This window comes from Schistocerca nitens, chromosome 2 (assembly GCF_023898315.1).
Source record: "Schistocerca nitens isolate TAMUIC-IGC-003100 chromosome 2, iqSchNite1.1, whole genome shotgun sequence".
Classification (NCBI taxonomy): Eukaryota; Metazoa; Arthropoda; class Insecta; order Orthoptera; family Acrididae; genus Schistocerca; species Schistocerca nitens.
In genome coordinates, this window is record NC_064615.1 from 599,725,390 (window position 1) to 599,751,227 (window position 25,838).

The window sequence follows — 25,838 nt, forward strand, 5'->3', positions numbered from 1 at the left end:
TCATAAAACGCACAAAAGAAGACGAGCCTGTACAATCCAGTCTTTAAAATTAATCAGTTTCCCGCGAATAAAAAAATTAAGGCACGTGATATAGTTTTAGAGCTCCATAAATTATTTACTCAAAAAAATTTTACAGAATACAGGGTGAAAATTAATGAAACCGACAAACTGTAGGAAGGGATTCCTCGCTGGAAATAGAGGGAAAAATGTCTTGTGGTGTCCGGACATGGTGTACGTGCAACGACAACAAGTCGTCCCAGAACACAGTACAGAGCTGCATCGCATCCACGTCACAATTGGTGTTCAAAGTGGCCTCCATGGAATACAATGCACGCGTTCACACGTCGCATCATGAACTGGCGCAAGTATGTGGTCACCAAGAATGCCTGCCAACACGCTGATGCCGGTGGTGATGAGACGCCTCAGCCGCTCCTCGAGAATTGCCTGTAGCCCACAGATGACGGTTATGGAGATTGATGACGCCATTTCTGGCAAAGGTTGCTTCGTTGGTAAAGAGGACTGATGACAGAAATCCAATAATTGTGATGGTCCAGTGCAAAAACCATCGACAAAATCTTTCCCGCAGAGAGGAATCGGCTGCTGATAATCCTTGCACTCGTTGCAGGTGACAGTGATAGTGGCAGTTGTCATGTAAGATATACATATCTTCTTTGGCACACACCATGTTGGCGGGACACTTGCCTGGAGCTTGTACTACGATTTGTATCAATATCCTGTAGAACCTGGTCCTCCATATCCTGTGTATGCACAGTGCTCCACCTCCCAGCACATTCGTCTGTCTGAAAGGACCCTTGATCACAGAAATGCCTAAAAAGGACTCGAAATGTTGTGCGATGTGGCTGGTGTCTGTGAGGGTACTTGTTTTTGGTATAGCCGTGCTGCCTGTCGACCGTTTTCATCTGCTTGGCCGTACCAAACACCATCTCGGCTTGTGCCCGATATCAATACCGAATCATTCTGCTGCTTACAGTACGGTGCGTCAATCACCGAGCCTTCAACACACGAAGAACACGCGGTACGTGGCCAGAGGAACTGTCATTCGTCAGCGCCATCTACTGTGGCAACCCTGCATTTCCGGATCTATGTTCATAGGCCCTTATTTGCTCCATTTCCAGTCAGAAGTCCGTCCCTTCAGTTTGTCGGTTTTGTTCATCTTCATCCCGCATAAAATGACACTTAGGGCTTACTGTCAATGACCCCTAGGTGTCGAAACGTGATTTGGTAAAGAATAAGAAAAAGTAAAAAACGTAAGGTCTTGCAGAAAGTGAAATTTTTAAAATCCCAATTTAATTAGCAAGCACAGAAAAACGACAACAGGAGTTCTGATATCAGCAAGATGATTGTAGGGTTTGTTAGTAAGAAATATAGGACTGGACGTCCTATCGTGATGCTCTGAGTGTGACAAATACTTCAGACTGCAACTCTGAATGCGTCTTATGAGCTGAGTTGTGATGAGCCGGCCGAAGTGTCCCTTGGGCATTGTTTACAGGCCAGATAGCCGCATCGTGCCAGGGCCAATATTTAACGAGGCCTTAGCCGCTAGACACTCTCTTCTAAGTAGCCTGACCGCGGGGCCCTTCTGTGATTGGCTATGAGCCGTGATAAACCTTGACCTTGCCGCGATAACGCAGCAGGGAAGGCGGCCAACTCGGGCTGCCCGTCCCTGTCGCTTTAGTTTGTCTGCATACTCCGGCTCGGCGTTTCTACTGGGACACAAAGCCAGGCGCAGTCGCTCGGCCTCCAGCACAGTATGCAGTTAACGCACAGAGGTTCCGTGCCCATCTTGTCAAAATCGTCATGACTGCTATTCAGATTAATCCGTATGGTTTCATGTCATTACGTAGGCCTGTTTGTCGAGTTGTGAGATACCAGAAGGCATCCTGTCCTGATGAGAACAAAAACTTCCACGTCATAGGCAAAGGAAGGCCAACGGACTAGGTCCATGTGCAGTCCCAACATGTTGCTGTTCATTCGAAACCGCAGGATTTCACGAAGTGGAACCATTGACCATAGGAAATTCGATATGACAGTGTCACCAATTCTGCTGCCTCCATATAGCCTTGCTGTCATGACATGTTTGCATGTAAAGAGAGCCTATGATCAACGCAAATTCAGGATGAATTGTAGAATAGAAGATAATCAGAGTTTCGTGACATATTAGTCACATAAATCGCGTTCTTACACAGCTGAATTTTATCATCAAACAAAACTGCACATTATGAGATTTTCACTCTGCAGCGGAGTGTGCGCTGATATGAAACTTCCTGGCAGATTAAAACTGTGTGCCCGACCGAGACTCGAACTCGGGACCTTTGCCTTTCGCGTTTCATATCAGCGCACACTCCGCTGCAGAGTGAAAATCTCATTCTGGAAACATCCCCCAGGCTGTGGCTAAGCCATGTCTCCGCAATATCCTTTCTTTCAGGAGTGCTAGTTCTGCAAGGTTCGCAGGAGAGCTTCTGTAAAGCTTGGAAGGTAGGAGACGAGCTACTGGCAGAAGTAAAGAAGTGAGTACCTGGCGTGAGTCGTGCTTCGGTAGCTCAGTTGGTAGAGCACTTGCCCGCGAAAGGCAAAGGTCCCGAGTTCGAGTCTCGATCGGGCACACAGTTTTAATCTGCCAGGAAGTTTCAAAACTATACATTATTTTGAAACTTTTTTATTTTTGTTTATTTCTTTATTATTTTTTACATCTTGCCTTCTCTACTCATGAGAGCAGAGCAGGTTGCTGGAGAACTTCGTTCGTGTAGGGCCTTCGCCTTACAACCAAGAAAAACTTCCTGCCTTGGTAGAGAACTAGGGGATTAGAACTAAGTTTAATTTATATTTGACACAGTAACTGCATTGTTCGAGATAAACATTAAAAAGTATGTGTGTGTGTGTGTGTGTGTGTGTGTGTGTGTGTGTGCGTGTGTGTGTATATTAGCGTCTGTTTCATATTAATCCTAAGCTGAGCAAATATTCGTAAATGCAAATGGGCTAAAGTACTAAGGCGATCAGATAGCTCTAATGTAAGACGCAATCAGAACAACGAATGGGACTTAAATTTTTACCTGATTAATTATACGTGTATCGATTATAACCTTAAAATGTTAACAGCTGAATAGCAGCAAGTAAAATGATCAATTAAATTCTGAGCATTAATGAAACTTTTACCCAACTGAGCTTTCTGTTACTTTTGACTTCGTCCCCTCCGCATATGCAAGTTTATTTGCAAATCTCATCTTCTTTCTTCCCCTCTTTCTTTTTTAACATTAATAATTTTGTTCCTGACCTGTTATTCCGGTTACGAATGACAGGTCGTACATGATAATTATATTATTCATGTTCATAATCATTTTGAACAAATTCACATCATTTAACTTCTATGTTGTTGTTGTGGTCTTCAGTCTGAAGGCTGGTTTGGTGCAGCTCTCCATGTACTCTCCCCTGTGCATGCCACTTCATCTCCGAGTAACTACTGTCACCTACATCCTTCTGAATCTGCTTTCTGTATTCATCTCAAGGTCTCCTCTATTATTTTTACCCCCTACACTTCCCCCCAATACTAAACTGGTGACCCCTTGGTGTCTCAGAATGTATCCCATTAACCGATTCCTTCTTTTAGTCAAGTAGTACCACAAATACCTTGCCTTCCCGATTCGATTCAGCATCTTCTCATTAGTTATGCGATCTACCCATCTAATCTTCAGCATTCTTCTGTAGCATCACATTTCAAAAGCTTCAGTTCTCTTCTTGTCTAAACTGTTTATCGTAGACGTTTCACTTCCATAGATGGCTACATTGCAGACAAATATCTTCAGAAAAGACTTCCTAATACTTAAATCTATATTTGATGTTAACAAATGTCTCTACTTCAGAAACGCTTTTCTTGCCATTGTCAGTCTACATTTTGTATCCTCCCCATTTGGGCCATCCTCAGTTATTTCGCTGCCAAAGTAGGAAAATTCATATATCGCTTTCAATGTGACGTTTCCTAGTCTAATTCCCTCAGTATCATCTGATTTAATTCGATTACATTCTATTATCCTTGTTTTGCTTTTATTGAGCGTCTTATTTCCTTCTTTCAAGGCGCTGTCCATTTCCGTCAATTGCTCTTCCACGTCCTTTGCTGTCTCTGACAGAATTACAATGTCATCGGCATACCTCAATATTTTTATTTCTTCTCGTTAAACTTTAATTCTACTCCAAATTTTTCTTTGGTTTCCTTTACTGCTTGCTCAGTGTGCAGATTGAATGATATAGGGTGTAGGATGTAACCCTGTCTCACTCCCTTCTCAACCACTGATTGCCTTTCATGCTCCTCGACTCATATAACTGCCGTCTGGTTTCTGAACGACTCGCAATAGCCTTTCACTCCCTGTGTTTTACCCCTGCTACCTTCAGAATTTCAGAGTATATTCCATATATTCCAGTCAACATTGTCAAAACGCTTATCTAACCGTACAAAAGTTATAAACGTAAATTACACTGTGTGAAATACTACAACCAGCCACAAGTCTTTTTGAGATGGTTTTATTGTACCATTACTAGTTTCAGGCCTCGGCCCATCATCATATGGTAGCGTTGCCTTCTGTGCGAATTTTACATTTGTACCCTAAAGTATAACGAAGTTTCTGTGATTACATTATTTTGCACTTATAAATGCTCTATACAGCGTACTTACTTCACCAAAGCCCTCCTTTATATATAGACTTATTTTACAATCCATACTGATCAATGAACTGAATTAAATACTAGAGACGGATACATTAGTTTACATCGGCTGCTGATTTTATGTGCCAAAGAACTCATGGAGTTACTTCAAAGATTCTTCTTCAGAGTACAAGTAATTTTATACAGTTAGACATTTAATTATTACGGCTTAAAAGATGCTGTAATGGACAACGAAGAGTTTTCCCTCACTAAATTAATTATTATTTGTATCATTCCAAATTATAGGAGCTGTATGAAATTTTGGAGCTACATTTGGTTTTATAATTCTAGTTGATCATTCAGTATGCAGTCAATTTTTTTTTGTGATTGTGGTTACATATTTCTAATTCCTGTATTAAACCATCTGTACTTCTTTTTCGGCTAAATGTAATATCTCTAAGTTTTCTTCGATTCTTATCTCTGTGTTTTCGTGTTGGGTCAAGTGAGCAGCGAAAGTTGACTTATTTAGGTTGCTGAGCCTTAGAGCACCCATGTATTCAAGGTATCATACGTTGAAACTCCTATCAGTTTAGTGAATGTAAAATTTGGGGCACACAGAACAATTTAGTTTACAAGTGCCAGACCTGTGGTGCACTTGAGTTTTTAAATTTAAGCTGTGAACAATTTTACCTTTCAGTTTATTGTTTGTGGAAATATTAATTTCGATGTTTTTGACACGGAATGAGTTTGCAATCTGTTATGACACTTTACCAATGATCGGTATGCAGAGTTTTGGGGAGTTATTTGCGATAAAGTACGGTTTTATTTGAACTTACAGTTAGCTTTGTTACTATTGTGAAGTTTAGTGATGGTGTCAGAGCTATAACCATTATTGTGGGCTATTAGTTTGATTGTTTTTAGTTCTCGTAGTATATCTTCATTGTTCAAAGGGATTTTTTCCATTCTGTTGAGCGTTGTCATATAATATGCGATTTTGTGTTGCTGCGGTGACATGATGAGCTGTTGACTGTGTCATCTGTTGTAGTGGGTTTTATGCATATTTTAAATTTATGTTTATAATTGTATTTGCTAATTTTTAGAGCCGAGAAATTTATGCAATTATCGGTTTCATCCTCAAAAGGAAACTTTATCTTTCCGGTGAGTTTTTTAAGCTCTTTTAAGAACCCTAAAATTATAGGCTAAGTTTAAAAAGTTATCAAGGAGTACAACTTCCTCCTAACCTCATTTGAAAAATCTGAAAGCACAATAACGAACCCTTCAGCCCCAAAACTTCGATTACAAGCAAAGATTCAAATAGAAAATTATTCTATACATCGGAATGTGAAGATAATTTTTGTGTAAGCAATAGCTCAACAACCTAAATAAATGAATTTTCGCTACTCACTTGTCCCAACACAGAACTAAGCATCGAAGAAAACTTAGAGATACTATATTTTGCCGAAAAAGTAGTACTGGTAAATTTGTTGGAGAGTTTATAAATAGGCAGCCCCATTTACAAAAAGCGTGACTGCATAAGAAAAAATGTAACTCCAAAATTTCATACAAGGAGTATAATTTGAAATTATAGAAATTATAATTAATTAACGGAGAGAAAAATTCTTGTTTGTCCAATACCAGTATCTTTCAAACTAAAGTAACTAAATGTTTAACTGTATAAAATTATCTGTACTTTGAAGAAATATCTTTGGGCCATATCTGTACACATATCACGTTCTTTGGTACATCAGATCAGCAGATGATGTAAACAAATGTATCTCCCCTCTTGTTCAAATAGTTCAAGTGGCTCTAAGCACTATGCGACTTAACATCTGAGGTCTGCAGTCCCCTGGACTTAGAACTACTTAAGCCTAACTAACCTAAGGACATCACGCACATCCATGCCCGAGGCAGGATTCGAACCTGCGACCGTAGCAGCAACGCAGTTCCGGACTGAAGTGCCTAGAACCGCTCGGACACAGCGGCTGGCCCCCCTCTTGTATTTAGTCAGTTCATCGATCAGTATGGACTGTAAAAGAAAATCAAACCTCTGTCTTGTGATATGTAAATCAGGGCTTTTGATGAAGTAAGTACGTTTTATAGAGCATATATAAGTGTAAAACTACGTATTCACAAAAACTTTGTTATATTTTAGGACGCAAATGTAAAACCGTCTATAAACTATGCGTAACGAAAGCGTCGTTACGTAAAACTTGCAAAGAAATCAACGCTACCATCTGATGATGGACTCAGGTTGTAACTAGTAATGCTACAATAAAAGCGTCTCAGAAAACTTGTGATGGTAGTAGTATTTTCCACAGTGTAATTTAAGAAAACAGCTGCGGTGTTCTCTAGTCGGATAAAATAATGTGGCTATGAACGTGTGCTTCTATTTTCTTTTAAGAGGAGTCGTGGGGGCAGTATTGCCTCGCGCGTTCCTGCATTTCTCCAGAATCCAAACTGATCTTCTCCGAGGTCAGCTTGTACCAGCTTTTCCACTCGTCTGTAAAGAATTTTTATCATATTTTAGCTGAAAAAAGCTGTGATGTATTGTAACAGCTGCTTGTAACATAACTAAAGTACTTTTGGTGGCATTTTTGTCTGGTTTTTACCACTCCCATGTAGATCGTATTAATTATTTCTGACATAATGCTATTAGTGTGTGCATGTATGTCGTAAAAACTGGCCTCTTTTCGGTGTTAGGCAGTTAATATGCTCCTCGGCACGTATGGAATACAAGGTATGCTGAAATTGCGATATTGGTTGATTAGTTGGACGTATATGCCACGCGTATCTATGACTCATTTCATCAAATTAAAGAAAAGAATCTTCTTTTGAGCTGCGTTATTAAAGCATCAAGGTTACCCAATGGGTAGTGAACGAAAGTGTCGCATCTTGTCGCGATCGCAAAACCAGACAGGTTATTGAGTTCTAGAACGACTGAACAATCGATTTTTAGTGACTACTGTACTTAATTCTCCCCTTGTGTCTCGATATTCGTATTCTTCCCTCGTACTGTTTTAAATCAGTATAATGCACTAGCCGGCCGAAGTGGCCGTGCGGTTAAAGGCGCTGCAGTCTGGAATCGCAAGACCGCTACGGTCGCAGGTTCGAATCCTGCCTCGGGCATGGATGTTTGTGATGTCCTTAGGTTAGTTAGGTTTAACTAGTTCTAAGTTCTAGGGGACTAATGACCTCAGCAGTTGAGTCCCATAGTGCTCAGAGCCATTTGAACCATTTTTATAATGCACTGACAATTTTAATTCACTCATGCCTTAGCCTGCCGTGCCTTTTCTCCTCCAGTCAGTAAAATGTGAATATATAGTATCTTCCATTCCGAAGCTCGGATAAATTTAAAACCACTGGTTAAGCGATGAGGGTAATGTGAGTATAAACTGGAAAAAATATTTTACAACTGATGGAATACTGGAGATCCACGTCACCGCAGCGCGCAAAAAATACTGTGCTACATACATTAGAAAGAAGTAGTGGTTACATTAAGTTTCAGATTGCAAAATAACAGCAGTAACACGTGTTACATAGCGTAGCACCGTAGTAAAGCTTCTACACGTGTTGAAGTAGAACTGCGACATTGCTATTGCGTAAGCTGTCTGCTGTCACAGTGCTTGGTGGACACCATTTGTCCTTACTTAAAATAACCAACAGTTTCGGAAAAGGAGAAGCTGCAGACAAATGACTGTGACTTTCTCCCCTGAACAACCTGATCCCGACGCGGTTGCGGCCAGCCGATTAAGGAGACGGTTCACGCACCGATGTATAGCGGGAGGCATATCTTGCAGTAGTGGCGACACACAACCAACCAAGCGACTGTTCGGTTCGCGCAGAGCGCCGATAACAGGGAAGAGTTTGTGATGAAGGAATCACTGATAACAGCACAACACATCTAATCCAATTCGTTTTTCAAGTCGATCGTGGGGAAAAAAGTAAGCTGAACACCCACAGATTAAGTGTTTTGTGCTGGGTTTCCTATAAAAACGATAAAATGTATTGCATTAGCGCGGTGTTTATTTTTTAGACCTTCCTGTTTCTTCAAGCTCACGCCCTAGTGTTTTCCTTTTTTTTTTAAGAAGAATTTTAAGACCTATTTTGTTGAAATTGAAGACGAGGAACCCATGCGGCAGTGGCCGAAAAGGTGTGTAATGCCATTAGGTGTTGTTTATTACTGCTTATGCGTACTGTTACCACACTACAGAACGAAATTTTCACTTTGCAGCGGAGTCTGTGCTGATGTGAAGCTTCCTGCCGGATTGAAACCGTGCGTCGGATCGAGCCTCGCACTCGGGACCACTGTCTTTCGCAGACAAGTGCCCAACCGACTGAGCTACACTCACGCCCCGTCCTCACAGTTTACTTCCGCCAGAACCTCATCTCGACATTTCCAAAGTTCACAGAAAGTCTCCTGCTCAACATGCGGTGCTAACACTCCTGAATGAAACGATATTGCGGAGACATGGCCTAGCCACAGTCTGGGGGATGTTTGCAGAATGAAATGTTTGCTCTGCTGTGGAGTGCTGAGTTCAGCCCAGTCAAGAGGCTGGGCATGTTGAAGAAGTTAAGCGTAGATTTAGTTATTAAATAAGACTCCTTTTCCTGGGATTATTACACTCCCTATTTTAGAGCCAAAGAGGCTACGAAAAATTTCAAGGTGATAAAAGATGCGGCGGAAAGTGAAGTTAATGTAAGTTTTCAGTGGGCTATTGGCAGCCGATAGCAGTCAATCACGCGCATAAGCAGTAGTAAACAATAAGTAGTGACATGACGCCAACGGCCTTGCCGCAGTCGGTCCACCGGTTCCCGTAAGATCACGGAAGTTAAGCGCTGTCGGGCTGAGCTAGCACTTGGATGGGTGACCATCCGATCTGCCGACCGCTGTTGGCAAGCGGGGTGCACTCAGCCCTTGTGAGGCAAACTGAGGAGCTACTTGATTGACAAGTAGCGCCGGCCGTGGTGGCCGTGCGGTTCTAGGCACTCCAGTCCGAAGCTGCGCTGCTGCTACGGTCGCAGGTTCGAATCCTGCCTCGGGCATGGGTGTGTGTGATGTCCTTAGGTTAGTTAGGTTTAAGTAGTTCTAAGTTCTAGGGGACTGATGACCGCAGCAGTTGAGTCCCATAGTGCTCAGAGCCATTTGAACCATTTGATTTTGACAAGTAGCGGCGCCAGTCTCGTAAACTGACATACGGCCGGGAGAACGGTGTGCTGACCACATGCCCCTCCGTATCCACATCCGGTGACGCCTGTGGGGTGAGGGTGACACGGCGGCCGGTCGGTAACGTTGGGCTTTCAAGGCCTTTTCGGGAGGAGACATTATGCAACTTCTCGGTCACTGTGGCGTGACTTCCTGGTCTTCAGGTTCAACAAAATAGGTCTCAAAATTCTTTTTAAAACAAAAGGAAGAAACTATCGGGTGTGCGTGAAGAAACATTAAATTCATCGTCCTAGTATTGCATAGCCATTAGGCAGGAATTCCCAGAGTAATTCGCTCTCGGATGCAAGATTTCTGAAACACTCTGATCCAGTAGCTCTATCCAGAAGTAGCACGTTCGGATACGGTAGAGGAACAGATTTTAATGACCATAATTTGATCACCAAGAAGAGAATGAATGGTTTGCACTATTGCCGTTCAATTGAGTGGGCTTAAATCACAAATAGAAATCTATCAGCAGTCACTAATGGAGTGGGAGCGCGTGACTCTCTTGACGGCGATCCTTCAGCAGGACAGAGACTCTGGTCTTGTCGTCTCCACTGGTGCTATTTGAGTGGTTTTCGCCTGGGAACCGTCCCTTGATTTTGCGTTACACCTTTTACCCAGCAAGAATACAAAAACTACCTCGCGAGCAACTCATTACAGTCGTCCACACTGTAATATGCCCACTTCATTCATATGTTGTAAGAAGTTAATGTCAGGCGACTTCTACTAGGACCTCGACAAGAAAGTAGCACTGAATTCTCATTTGCCCTCAGAGCCCGTCAGTGATTAGATAACTGCTTTTGGCTGGGCTTAACTCAGAGATGTAATGTCAAAAAGACCTTGAGAGCAGATTCACCTCTTACTATAAATTGTGCACTGATGTAGCATAGCAGACGAGGACATCTTACACAACAGAGTTCCTTTCCCCTCTTTCTTTTTGTCTAATATTCCAAAGTTCGAAAACGTCTGCGAGCTATGTATCGTACACTGGATCCCGATGCCACAGACATTCACAATACTGCCGCATCAACCACTTCTAGTTGGATACCAGGGCAAAGAAAGGATCCTCACCCTCCTAAACAAAGAAAGGATCCTCACCCTCTTAAACTACTCTCAAGCGGCAAGGGGGCATGGGTTGCTGCTGTTAGCATCAGAGGCTGCAAATGATAGTCTTAAAAAAGGACTGACAATAATTTTATTACAATGAATCTTTTCGGGTATCTTGGCGCACCAATCCGCAGTGTGTCCGCGTCGTTTCGTAAGGCAGCTTCCTCTTCTTCCGTCCCCTCCTACTGCACTGAACGCAACGACAGCCTTCATCCGCATAAGACGTTTATTATAATTTCGGTGAAAATAACATCCTGGTAACGATTTTCGTCAGTTTTATGAACAATGCTGCTGAGTTCAGCTGTATCAACTCGAATGGTATTACATAAATAGGTCTTCCCAACACGAAAGTTGGTCAGAGCTTACTAAGCATGATTCCTCGCAGGTGGTATGCCCTTGCTATCTTCAGACTTGTACGCTGGTTTACTCAAACTGTTAAAGGAGGACGTAAAGTTTATGTACGCTCCAAATCACTGTGCAAGATGGCATTTTCGACTTATACGAATGATTTCCAGAGATCAAACCAGAGATAGCTGGTAGAAATTTCCTGGACTATCTGAGAACTGAACCTTTCAATTTGTAGTCTTACAACAGCTTAGCCACCAAGTCGCACAAATGTTACACACGTCCGCTATCTGATCAAAAGTATCCGGACAACCGTATGTAATGTCGAGTTGACCACTAGATGTCCCAAAATCTGGACCCGGCAGAATAAAACATGGCGAGGAGTTTTGTGACGTCAGTAGAGAAGTAATAGCAAAATGCGCCCGTCAGCAGAGCTCGTTGACTTCGATAGCGTGCTCGTCATTAGATGTCACCTCAGTAAAGAAAGTCCGTTAGCATATTTTCAAGTGATATGATTGTGAATTGGAAACGCGCAGGAACAACCAAAGATAAACCAAGATATACTGACTGACAGGGACTGTCTCCTGTTGTGGACGGTTGTTGCAAAAATTCCCATGGCATCAGGGGAGAATCGTTAGACAGTTCCGAAGTGCTACCAGCAGTTCATTTAGCAGAATGTCTTTGCGTAGGGAGTTAAGAATAATGGGGAGCAATGGTCGAGCAGCTCGTCGTAAGCAACACATTTCTGTAGTCAGTACTAGGCGATGCTTGAAGTGATGTAAGAAGTACGACACTTGACAGTGGATGAATGGAAACGAATGATTTGGAGTGAGGAATCACACTATTCCCTGGGTCGTGAAGCAGCTTCAGTGAGGCATTGGTTTGCGAACAGTAACATTCGTGAACCGATTGGAACACTTCTGGAATGAGTTAGAATGTCGACTTCGCTCCAGACTCTAGTGTCCAACATCAAACATCATCTCTACGGCTTTTGAGGCTAAATGTACAACCACTCCTCTTCATATATTCAGAACATTTCATTGAAAGTGTCGCCGGCAGAGTTCAAGTCGTAATAAAGAGGAAAGGTGGCCACATCCCGTATTAACGTTCATTAACAGGTACCCGGAAACTTTTGATCAGTTAGTGTATATGTACATTCAAAACTGAATATATCAGATGGAGGTACGTCCTAATTCTCTGGAAACCCTTTGGCATACTGTGGTGAAATCTTCGTATGTTTTGCTGCGTTCTGTAAGTGCAAGACGAAAGTAAATTCTTAGCCAATAGTCAAAGACAAGGAGGTGAACATAAACCGAGGTGAGAAAAGTCGTGAAATACCTCCTAATATCGTGTCAAATCGTTGGAAGTGCTCTGCGGGGTTACTGAGCCATGCTGCCTTTTTTGCTTTTATTTTAGCCGTCAGTCTTCTGACTGGTTTAATGCGGACCGCCACGAATTGCTATCCTGTGCCGATCTCTTCATCTCAGAGTATCACTTGCAATTTACGTCCTCAATTATTTGCTGGATACATTGAAACCCCTGTCTTCCTCTGCAGTTTTTACCCTCTACATCTCCCTCTAGTTCCATGGAAGTTATTCCATGATGTCTTAACAGATGTCCTACCGTCGTGTCCATTCTTCTTGTCAGTGTTTTTCATATATTACTTTCCACGCCGATTCTCCGGAGAACCTCCGCATTCATTTCCTATTAACGCACCTAATTTTCAACGTTACTTTATAGCACCAGATCACAATGGTTCAAATGGTTCAAATGGCTCTGAGCACTATGGGACTTAACAGCTGAGGTCATCAGTCCCCTAGAACTTAGAACTACTTAAACCTAACTAACCTAAGGACATCACACAACACCCAGTCATCACGAGGTAGAGAAAATCCCTGACCCCGCCGGGAATCGAACCCGGGAACCCGGGCAGATCACAATGCTTCGATTCTCTTCTGTTCTGGTTTTCCCACAGTCCACGTTTCACTACCATACAATGCTGTGCTCCAAACGTACATTCCCAGAAATTTCTTTCTCAAATGAAGGCCTATGATTGATACTAGTAGTTTGATCCTGGTAGACTTATTTTGGCCAGGAACGCCTATTTCGCCACTGCTAGTCTGCTTTTGATGTCCTCTTTTTGTCGTCCGTCATGGATTTCTTTGCTGCCTAGGTAGCAGAATTCATTAACTTCATCTACTTCATGATCACCAATACTGTAGTTAAGTTTCTCGATATTCTCATTTGTGCTACTTCGCATTACTAATACCTTTTTTCGATTTATTCTCAGTCCACATTCTGTACTCATTACACCGTTCATTCTATCCTTTAAATCTTCTTCACTTTCTCTGAGAATAGCAATGTCATCAGTGAATCGTATCATTGATATCCTTTCACCTTGAATTTTAATTCCAGTCTCGAATCTTTCTTTTATTTTCGTCAGTTCTTTTTCGGTATTTATACTAAACATCCCTGTCTTACACCCGTTTTAATCCAAGCCCTTCGTTTTTGGTCTTCCACTCTTATTGTTCCCTCTTGGTTCTTGTATATATTACCCTTCCTTCCCAATAGATCAGTCCTATTTTTCTCAGAATTTCGAACATCATACACCATGTGACATGGTCGAATGCATTTTCCAGGCCGACAAATCTCATGAATATGTCTTGATTTTTCTTTAGTTCTGCTTCCATTATCAGCGGCAATGTCAGAACCGCATCTCTGGTGCCTTTACTTTTCCTAAAGCCAAGCTGTTCGTCGTCTAACAGTTTTCTTTCCGACTCTTCTGTATATTATTCTTGTCAGCAACTTGGATGCATAAGCTGTTAAGATGACTGTCCGATGATTATCCCACTTTACAGCTCTTGCATTCTTCGGAATTGTGTGGGTGATATTTTTTGGAGAGTCAGATGGTATGCCGCCAGACTCATACGTTCTAGACACCAATGTGAACTTTTGTCTTCTTGCCACTTCCCCCGACGATTTTAGAAATCCTGATGGAATGTTATCAGTCCCTTCTGATTTATTTGATTTTAAGTCTTCCAAAGCTTTTTTAAATTCTGATTCTAATACTGGATAACCTATCTCTTCCATATCGACTACTATTTCCTCTTCTATCATGTCATCAGCTATTTCCCCTCATAGCGGCCTTCAATGTACTTTTTCCACCTATTCACTTTCACCTCTGCATTTACCAGTGGTATTCCTATTGCACTGTTAATGTTACCAGCTTTGCTTTTAATTTCACCGAAGGATGTTTTGATTATTCTGTATGCTGAGCCAGTCCTTCCCTTCCGACAATCATTTCTTTATCGATTTCTTCACATTTCCCATACAGCCATTTTGGCTTAGCTTCCCTGACCTTCCTATTTATTTCATTCCTTACCAACTTGTATTTCTGTATTCCTGAATTGCTCTGAACATTTTCGTAATTCCTTCTTTCATCGATTAACTGAAGTTTTCTTCTGTTACTTTCTTTGCAGTTACCTTCTTTGTAACCACGTTTTATTTCAACTTTTGCAATTGCCCTTTTTAGAGATGTGCAGTCCACTTCAACTGAACTGACTGCTGAACTATTCCTTATTGAACTGTCTATAACCTTAGAGATCTTCAAGCGTATCCCTTCATTCCTTAGAACTTCCGTAGCCCGCTTCTTCGCGTATTGATTCTTGCTGACTAGTCTCTTAAGCTTCAGCCTGCTCTTCATCAATAATAAATTGCAATTTGAGTCTGTGTCTGCTCCTGGATTCGCCTTACAGTGCAGTATCTGATTCCGGAATCTCTTCTTGACCATGATGTAATCTATACCCATCCATAATTGCGAAAGTGTTGCAGTAGCGGCATTTTGTGCACGAACTGGCCTCTCGAGAATATCCCGTAAATATTCGATAGGATTAATATCTTGCGATCTGGGTGTCCAAACCATTCGCTCGAATCGTGCGGAATGTTATTCAAACCAATCGCGAACATTTGTGGCCCGGTGACATGGCGCATTATCATCCAAAAGTGAAGTCCATGAATGGCTGCAAACGGTCTCCGAGTAGCCGAACATAACCAGAGGACACAATCTATTCCGTGTAAACACAGCCCACTTAATTATGAAACCAGCAGCAGCTTGCACAGTGCCTTGTTGACAGCTTGGGTCCATGGTTCCGTGAGGACTGTGCCACACTCGAACCCTGCCATGAGCTCTTACCAGTTGAAATCGAGGCTCAGCTGACCAGGCCACGATTCTCCAGTTGTCTAGAGTCCAACCGATATGGTCACGAGCCCATGAGAGGCGCTGCAGGCGACATCTTTCTGTCAGCGAAGGCACTAGCGTCCGTCGTCTGCTGCCATAGCGCATTAAAGCTGTATTTCGCCGCACTATCGTAACCGACAAATTCGTCGCACGTCCCACATTTATTTCTGCGAGTACTCCACGCAGTGTTGCCTGTCCATTAGCTCTGACAACTCTGTACAAACGCCGCTTTTCTCGTCGTTGAGCGAAGTCCATGGTGAGAGATAGTATCTGAAATTCTCAGCACACTCTTGACATTGAAGATCTGTGAGTGTTGAATTGCCTAACGGTTTACGAAATGGAATGTGTCATATTTTCAGCTCCAACTACCATTCCGCGTTCAGAGTCTTTTAATTTCCGTCGTGCGAACATAATCACTTCGGTAACAGTTTCATACCCATCACCTTAGCACAAATGACAGCTCCACCGATGCACTGCCCTTTTATACCTTGTATATGCGATACCAACGTCATCTGTATATGTGGATATCGCTGACTTCTGTCACGTCCCGATAGCTATAAGATTCCACCGATCAATGTGGCACATATTTCTTCATTATTGTACCACGTCGCCAATTGTTTCATAGAACTCAGCTACGTTCGGGCCGATCTTCCAGTCACACGTCCTACCCGTACAAAAGATTATTATCGTTTGTTTATGCTGTCCAACCCTTGCGATCCCATGGTGCTACAGTACCCTGACATTAACTGGCGTCCGCAGCTAGTGGTCGTGCGGTAGCGTTCTCGCTTCCCGCGCCCGGGTTCCCGGGTTCGATTCCCGGCGGGGTCAGGTATTTTCTCTGCCTCGTGATGACTGGGTGTTGTGTGATGTCCTTAGGTTAGTTAGGTTTAAGTAGTTCTAACTTCTAGGGGACTGATGACCATAGATGTTAAGTCCCATAGTGCTCAGAGCCCACATTAACTGGCGAACGGTTTGGGGGTGTGTGCATGCACACTTTTTACCGTCGTCAGTGTCTGCATTCTGGTATATTTTATTCTGTGGCAAATTCCCGACTAATAGTCGACTTTATCGCATAGGACTGGCCACCTCCCCACTCTGCCCTGACTGTCAGTTCGAAGACACCGACGAGCACCGTCTTACGTGCCCCCTCAAACGAAACGTATGGCTCCTCATCCAACGAATCGTGGGCTTTTACCTCCGTGCCCCGCCAACGACGGTAACGCCAGATTCCTTGTTGTTGCCCCAGACATTTCACTACCCTCTTGCGAAACACCATACACTAATCTGATTTCGAGGACAGGCTTTAGAATACCTATTTCAGAGTGGTCCGCATACAGTCATTGACTTTTGGTACAAAGTTGTGACCGCGCATAGCACCTTCACCAGAAACCCTTTTTACCGACAAACTTTTGACGGTTATCTCCGCAGCGTCTTCCTTGACCCTCAAAGTTGGGGTGTGCCATGCCTACCCGTCACATCATGCTGCAACACTCTTATCCACGTTCTCATGCATTGGGAAAAAATGTGTTATATTTTGTTGTATTTAATGTTATTCTAATATTTTTGTTTACCTAACAATCATTTGTATTTGTTTAAAAAATGGCTCTCAGCACTATGGGATTTAACAGCTGAGGTCATCAGTCCCCTAGATCTTACAACTACTTAAACCTAACTAACCTGAGGACATGACACACATCCATGCCCGAGGCAGGATTCGAACCTGCGACCGTAGCGGTCGCGCGGTTCCAGACTGAAGTGCCTAGAACAGCTCGGCCACACAGGCTGGCTATGTTTAAATGGTACCTTGAAGAACTGTTGCATTGTGCATATACAGGGTGTTACAAAAAGCTACGGCCAAACTTTCAGGAAACATTCCTCAGACACAAATAAAGAAAAGATGTTATGTGGACATGTGTCCGGAAACGCTTAATTTCCATGTTAGAGCTCATTTTAGTTTCGTCAGTATGTGCTGCACTTCCTCGATTCACCGCCAGTTGGCCCAATTGAAGGAAAGTAATGTTGACTTCGGTGCTTGTGTTGACATGCGACTCATTGCTCTACAGTACTAGCATCAAGCACATCAGTACGTAGCATCAACAGGTTAGTGTTCATCACGAACCTGGTTTTGCAGCTAGTGCAATGTTTACAAATGCGGAGTTGGCAGATGCCCATTTGATGTATGGATTACCACGGGGCAATAGCTGTGGCGCGGTACGTTTGTATCGAGACAGATTTCCAGAACGAAGGTGTCCCGACAGGAAGACGTTCGAAGCAATTGATCGGCGTCTTAGGGAGCACGGAACATTACAGCCTATGACTCGCGACTGGAGACGACCTAGAACTACGAGGACACCTGCAATGGACGAGGCAATTCTTCGTGCAGTTGACGACAACCCTAATGTCAGCGTCAGAGAAGTTGCTGCTGTACAAGGTAACGTTGACCACGTCAATGTATGGAGAGTGCTACGGGAGAACCAGTTGTTTCCGTACCATGTACAGAGTGTGCAGGCACTGTCAGCAGCTGATTGGCCTCCACGGGCACACTTCTGCGAATGGTCCATCCAACAATGTGTCAATCCTCATTTCAGTGCAAATGTTCTCTTTACGGATGAGGCTTCATTCCAACGTGATCAAATTGTGAATTTTTATAATCAACATGTGTGGGCTGACGAGAATCCGCACGCAATTGTGGAATCACGTCATCAACACAGATTTTCTGTGAACGTTTGGGCAGGCATTGTTGGCGATGTCTTGATTGGACCCCATGTTCTTCCACCTACGCTCAATGGAGCACGTTATCATGATTTCATACGGGATACTCTACCTATTCTGCCAGAACATGTGCCTTTACAAGTACGATAGAACATGTGGTTCATGCACGATGGAGCTCCTGCACATTTCAGTCGTAGTGTTCGTACGCTTCTCAACAACAGATTCGGTGACCGATGGATTGGTAGAGGCGGACCAATTCCATGGCCTCCACGCTCTCCTGACCTCAACCCTCTTGACTTTCATTTATGGGGGCATTTGAAAGCTCTTGTCTACGCAACCCCGGTACCAAATGTAGAGACTCTTCGTGCTCGTATTGTGGACGGCTGTGATACAATACGCCATTCTCCAGGGCTGCATCAGCGCATCAGGGATTCCATGCGACGGAGGATGGATGCATGTATCCTCGCTAACGGAGGACATTTTGAACATTTCCCGTAACAAAGTGTTTGAAGTCACGCTGGTACGTTCTGTTGCTGTGTGTTTGCATTCCATGATTAATGTGATTTGAAGAGAAGTAATAAAATGAGCTCTAACATGGAAAGTAAGCTTTTCCGGACACATGTCCATATAACATATTTTCTTTCTTTGTGTGTGAGGAATGTTTCCTGAAAGTTTGGCCGTACCTTTATACTGTTAGTTTGTTCAGTACAGATTATTGCGTGACGGACTGCCGTCGCAAGGGGACCGGGTTCGATTCCCGGCTAGGTTGGAGATTTTCTCCGCTGAGGGACTGGGTGTTGTGTTGTCTTCATCATCAGTTCATCCCCATCCGGCACGCAGGTCGCGCAGTGTGGCGTCGAATGTAATAAGACCTGCACCAAGGCGGCCGGACCTGCCCCGTAAGGCGCCTACCGGCCGATGACGCCAAACGTTCATTTCCATTGTAAGATCAGCTCGAGACGGTATTCTGAATCATAGAGCCTGTTGGCAGTGAGCTCCTTGTCGATGATGTGAGATTGCACCGTTTGTGCGGAATAGTGTCTGCGCCCGACGCAGCACGCGATCCGTGAGGACACGGAGCGGCCTAGGAGAGTGGGTGTGTCCACACGCAGACAGCGGTCTGGCAGCGGGCAGCGGGCAGCGGACGCAGGCAGAGGCGCGCGGCTTCCGCCCGTATGCGGCGGCTCAGCTCGCGGCCTCTTATCGCTTCCGCCCCCGTGACGAGGGTGACTTCCCATGGCGCGTGATAACGCCGGCGCAGATAGCCCGCGCCCCGCCTCAAACGGCAAAAACGGCCCGGGCGGAAGAGCTCGCCTGGACGCGCAGGAAATAATAAAGGAGAAAGTACCCGGCGGGCCCGGCCGTTTCTGACACAAGCAATTGGCTCCGCTGTGAGAGGACCCAAAGAGCGGGCTGTCCTTCTCGGAACGTTACAGTCTGGGCACTCGTTTAAAGAACCCCTTTTTCCAGTGGCCTCTCTGAACTGCTGATAGTGAGTCGGGTACAATACCTGTATATCAACCTCAAATACTTCTAATCCATTTGTAAGTAGGCTATTTAGGTTTTTATGTTGGTAACGTCAACTAGCGCTCTGTATGAAAATCATTGGACGTGCTGTGTGCAGTCTGTGGCTGGTGGGCATTGTTGAAATAGTCGCTATTGTAGTGTTGGGCAGTTGGCTGATAACAGCGCGTAGCGTTGCGCAGTTGGAGGTGAGCCGCCAGCAGTGGTGGATGTGGGGGGAGAGATGGCGGAGTTCTGAGACCAGACGATCTGGACTTGTGTCCATCAGAGACAGTAAATGTGTAAGACTGGATGTCATGAACTGATATATATATATATATAATGACTTTTGAACACTATTAAGGTAAATACATTGTTTGTTCTCTATCAAAATCTTTCATTTGCTAACTATGCCTATCAGTAGTTAGTGCCTTCAGTAGTTAGAATCTTTTATTTAACTGGCAGTATTGGCGCTCGCTGTATTGCAGTAGCCGGCCGGTGTGGCCGAGCGATTCTAGGCGCTTCAGTCTGGAACCGCGCTGCTGCTACGGTCGCAGGTTCAAATCCTGCCTGGGGCAGGGATGTGTGTGCTGTCCTTAGGTTAGTTAGGTTTAAGTAGTTCTAAGTTCTAGGGGACTGATGACCTCAGATGTTAAGTCCCATAGTGCTCAGAGCCATTTGAACCATTTTGTATTGCAGTAGTTCGAGTAACGAAGATTTTTGTCAGGTAAGTGATTCATGAAAGGTATAGGTTATTGTTAGTCAGGGCCATTCTTTTGTAGGGATTATTGAAAGTCAGATTGCGTTGCGCTAAAAATATTGTGTGTCAATTTACTGATGATCAGAATAAGTAAAGTGAGAAATGTCTGAGTACGTTCAGTTCTGCTCAGCTGTTTGAAAATCAAATAACGTAAGAGGTTTATCAGCACAGTCATTCATAAATTTTTCTAAGGGGATGTTTCACATTTTAAATCAACCGTGGATTCCATTGAATCTGATTCTTTCTGACCAAACCTCCTCCCGTAAGTTCTTCTTTCTTTCACTTATCTTCCTTTTATCTGTCGATATTTTTGCTTTCAGTGTGACTGATAGACCGACTCCTTGCACTAATCTACATCTACATACATACGGTGCGTGGCGGAGGGTGCCTCGTACCACAACTAGCATCTTCTCTCCCTTTTCCACTCCCAAAGAGAACGTGGGAAAAATGACTGCCTATATGCCTCTGTACGAGCCCTAATCTCTCTTATCTTTGTGGTCTATCCGCGAAATATAAGTTGGCTGCAGTAAAATTGTACTGCAGTCAGCCTTAAATGCTGGTTCTCTAAATTTCCTCAGTAGCGGTTCACGAAAAGAACGCCTCCTTTCCTCCAGAGACTCCCAACCGAGTTCCTGAAGCATTTCCGCAACACTCGCGTGATGATCAAACCTACCAGTAACAAACCTAGCAGCCCACCTCTGAATTGCTTCTATGTCCTCCCTCAATCCGACCTGATAGGGATCCCAAACGCTCGAGCAGTACTCAAGAATAGGTCGTATTAGTGTTTTATAAGCGGTCTCCTTTTCAGATGAACCACATCTTCCCAAAATTCTACCAATGATCCGAAGACGACTGTCCGCCTTCCCCACAAGTGCCATTACATGCTTGTCCCACTTCATATTGCTCTGCAATCTTACGCCCAAATATTTAATCGACGTGACTGTGTCAAGCGCTACACTACTAATGGAGTATTCAAACATTACGGGATTCTTTTTCCTATTCATCTGCATTAATTTACATTTATCTATATTTAGAGTTACCTGCCATTCTTTACACCAATCAGAAATCCTGTCCGTCTTGTATCCTCCTACAGTCACTCAACGACAACACCTACCCCTACACTACAGCATCATCAGCAAACAGCCGCACATTGCTATCCACCATATCCAAAAGATCATTTATGTAGATAGAAAACAACAGCGGACCTACCACACTTCCCTGGGGCACTCCAGATGATACCCTCACCTCCGATGAACACTCACCATTGAGGACAACGTACTGGGTTCTATTACTTAAGAAGTCTTCGAGCCACTTACATATTTGGGAACCAATCCCATATGCTCGTACCTTAGTTAGGAGTCTGCAGTGGGGCACCGAGTCAAACGCTTTCTGGAAGTCAAGGAATATGGCATCCGTCTGATACCTTTCATCCATGGTTCGCAAGATATCATGTGAAAAAAGGGCGAGTTGCGTTTCGCAGGAGCGATGCTTTCTAAAGCCGTGCTGACGCATGGCAGCAACTTCTCTGTCTGAAGGAAATTCATTATATTCGAACTGAGAATATGTTCGAGAATCCTGCAACAAACCAGGATATTGGTCTGTAATTTTGAGGATCCGTCCTTCTACCCTTCTTATATACAGGCAATGATGGGCATGGTGGCAATATGGGAGGCCTTCCTCGTTCTCTTGGCCGCGCATTGGTAAGGGTAGTTCGTCATCACCTACCTCCCACGAACGATGATCACAAAGTTTTAACTGTCTCCTCAGAAAAAAGAAAGCATTAGCGTCCGGCTATGAGGCTTGTTTCTGGACATATAGTGTAGACTTTACTACCGATGTTTTTACCACATTTAAAGCTCCCGGGCTGAGAAGCCGTGGCCGGCATATAAAACTGTCCCCTAACATTTTGGGGGACATATTCGGAGGTATAACGGCAACTGTAGCAGTGACCAAGTGTTCCCCTACTTCACAGAGCCGCATATAGGACACCAACACACCATCACGTGATGTCACCAGCGTAATTATCTCTGGCTGGGGCCATAGTTCTCTTGAAAGGAAACTGATCGTTGTTCTATAGGCCCAAAGTCAACATCAATATTTTATCTAACTTAGTAACTTCTTCTCATATGTTAAAATTATTATGCTGCTTGTAAATTTCCATAGCTTCTGTATCTGCGCGCATGTAAAGCGTTGTCTTTTATAAATCATTCATCTCACTGAATTTCATTTTATGGTGTATATCTCCGAAAATATGTTCTGATATGGGCAGTTTATAAGAATTTCTCAGTAACAGTTTTGTTTGTATTCATCTAAGTGGGTGTTAAGACTAATTTTTGTGGTTCCAATGTATACTTGTCGCTAGGGATGCCGTACTACTTCTGCAGTTCTTAATCGTTTATCTTCTTCATAGGTCTAAAGACAGTTTCAACCCCATATTTGGCCAACGCTTCCCAATGCTTTTTAATAAACGACAGAAAAACATCCCCAATTTGCGATCGTTCTTCCTCATCAGCTTGTTTTTCTCTCGTTTTAGAAGGAGCGCTCGATCCGGTTACTGAAGTAACCGTTATGCTTTAAAGCGACCGTAGGTGATTAAACTCGTCTTGTACATAAACTGACTCGCAGATTTTAAAAGCCCTGTCTGCCAAGTTTTCATGACATCTCTTTTCCGTCTAGGGTGGTGGTTGGAGTTCTTAGGGAGGTGTCGATCAGTCTGCGTAACTTTCCTGTACACCTGATGGCCCAAAATTCCCGTCCACTCGTTTGATCACATTAGACATCCAGGAAATTAAATTACGCATTGCCTCATTCTCCATCGTAAATCAACTTTTTTGGATTCAAACTCCTCTTCACCATGAGTCTATAATACAAAGGTGTCATCCTCGTAGCGGTAACACTTAGCTAATCATTTACTGGTTGTCTGCAGCACCCGTTGTTCGAAAATCTCCATAAACAAATTGGCAACAGCTGGACCAAATGGATTGTTTATGAACACATCATCAATTTGCTCATACATTTTATTGTTGTACTGAAACTAGCATTCAGCGACACAATGTCTAAATAAAGTTACTATATCAGTCTAAAAAATATCTGCTATATTGAAATAGCTTGGTTTTCAGGGATCAGTAAATAAAGGTACAATACCAAAGCTTACCAGAATATCACTCGAGATCACGTTCATGTATTGTAGTCGAACTATTTATATGTTTAGCCACAGTGATGACACCGGTTCCCGTCAGATCACCGAAGTTAAACGCTGTCGGGCTTGGCTAGCACTTAGATGGGTGTCTGCCGAGCGCTCTTAGCAATCGGGGTGCCCTCAGGTACTCAAATGAGAAGTAGCGGCTCAGATCACGAAAACTGACAACAGTGGGGAGAGCGATGTGCTGACCACATGCCCCTCCATATCCTCATCCAGTGTCGCCTATCGGTTGAGGACGATATGGCGGGCGGGCGGTACCGTTGGGCCTTCAAAGGCCACTTCAGACGAAGTTTAATTTATTGACATGTTCAGCAAACTAGATAGGGTCGTAAGTCAATATGGATTCGAAACTTTTGGCTCTGGAGAGGAGCATGTAGAAGAACTGTTGCTCAGGTTTAGAAGAATAATTGGCCTTGCACTTTATGTATATATACCTCGCAGAACGGCTCGTCATGGACGGGACCCGGCATGGTATAAACTCAGTGTTAAAAAGAAAAAAGAATGGAAACGCGTCAAAAATTAAAAAAGACTTTTAATTTGTTGACTGATTAAGTTGTGATTCTGTTTATGTTTGAAACAGACAGGTACGGAAACAGCCCATAGAAATGCATGCATGGAAAATGAAGAAGTTTAACTAAGATCCGAATGTCGTGTTTCGTTTAGCGCTGTAATGAGAGCGCGGACATAGGGACGTCCCGATACAAGGAAGTATTACATACTTTTGTTTCGGTAACGAATACTTTTAGAATCGAACCATTCTTTCAGCACTTACTCGGCATTGAAAGAAAAGTGCTAGTATCGAATGGGAACCTGGCGTTAAAACAGTTGTATCTATAGTTCGAGAAGTAGTGCACTGGATTAAAATAGTGTTGCGCAGTAAGACAAAATAAAAATAAAACAAATCCGAAAGAAGACTTCTGAAGGCACAGTTTGGACTCTCGTTGCTGATGTTAAAACAAGGTGGAACCCGGTCTTTTTCATGTTGGAGAGTTTCTTAAATTTGAGAAAAGTGGTATATGAAATCGCAAATGATAGTATTTCAGCACCTGAAATGTCAGATGCTGTAGAGATGGAAAAAATAAACCAACCTACAGCTTAAGTAAAGCCTTTTGAATATGCCAGAAGAGAAGCCTCAGCACAAAAGTATGTTGCAGTACCCAAAATTATACGATTAGTTATTAGTTTTCAACACAACTGAAGAGTATTCCCGCCAGTCTCACCAATTGTCAAAGAACGCAAAAACGTTTTATTGAGAGAGCTGAAGAAAAGGTATGGGTTGATTGAATTAAATGACCATGCAGCCATTGCTGCTGTATTGGATCCAAGATTTAAAAACCTTCAATTTCAAGATCCAGCAGCATGAGGACGAGCCATACGATAGCTCGAAAGTATGGTTTGTGAGCAAGAAAACTGCCGAAGTGGCTCAAATGGCTCTGAGCACTATGCGACTTAACTTCTGAGGTCATCAGTCGCCTAGAACTTAGAACTAATTAAACCTGACTAACCTAAGAACATCACACACATACATGCCCGAGGTAGGATTCGAACCTGCGACCGTAGCGGTCGCTCGGCTCCAGACTGTAGCGCCTAGAACCGCACGGCCACTCCGGCCGGCACTGCCGAAGTGAATCGGAGGAAGATACTGCTTCGTCTACTGTAACACAGGAATACGGCTTTTGGAATCATCATAAACGGCTAGCGCAAGGCCGCGGAAAGTAAAAAGAAACAAACCAAAGCGACGAAGTGACTCTTTGTTTGTCAAACACTGTAATATCTTTAAAAAGCAACTCATTTGCAGAATGGAAGACATGAAAATTATTTTCCGTATCTGTACAAACTTTCTCAACAATGTCTTATCGTCGTTAGAACGACTGTGCCTACTAAGTGTTTATTTTCAAAATCTTGTGCACCTACGACTCAGAACAGAAATAAAGTGCCCTCTAAATATTTGCAGCAATTGCTCTTTTTGGGAAACTCCCCAAAATGTGACTTTTTGTTTAAGGGTTATCATTAACAAAGAAATAAATGTTTTTTGTATTTTTAGACTACAAAAAATGAGCAATAAAGCAAAATATCACATTTACTCAGCAATACCTCATTTGCATAAAAAATT

At 43.3% G+C, this 25,838-nt stretch overlaps 1 protein-coding gene across 1 annotated transcript in view; it reads left to right on the forward strand.

Moving 5' to 3' along the window:
* Nucleotides 1-25,838, forward strand: part of LOC126235186 (transcription factor GATA-6-like) — a 520,767-nt gene that overhangs the window by 60,902 nt on the left and 434,027 nt on the right. The gene's annotated exons all lie outside the window — the stretch shown is intronic.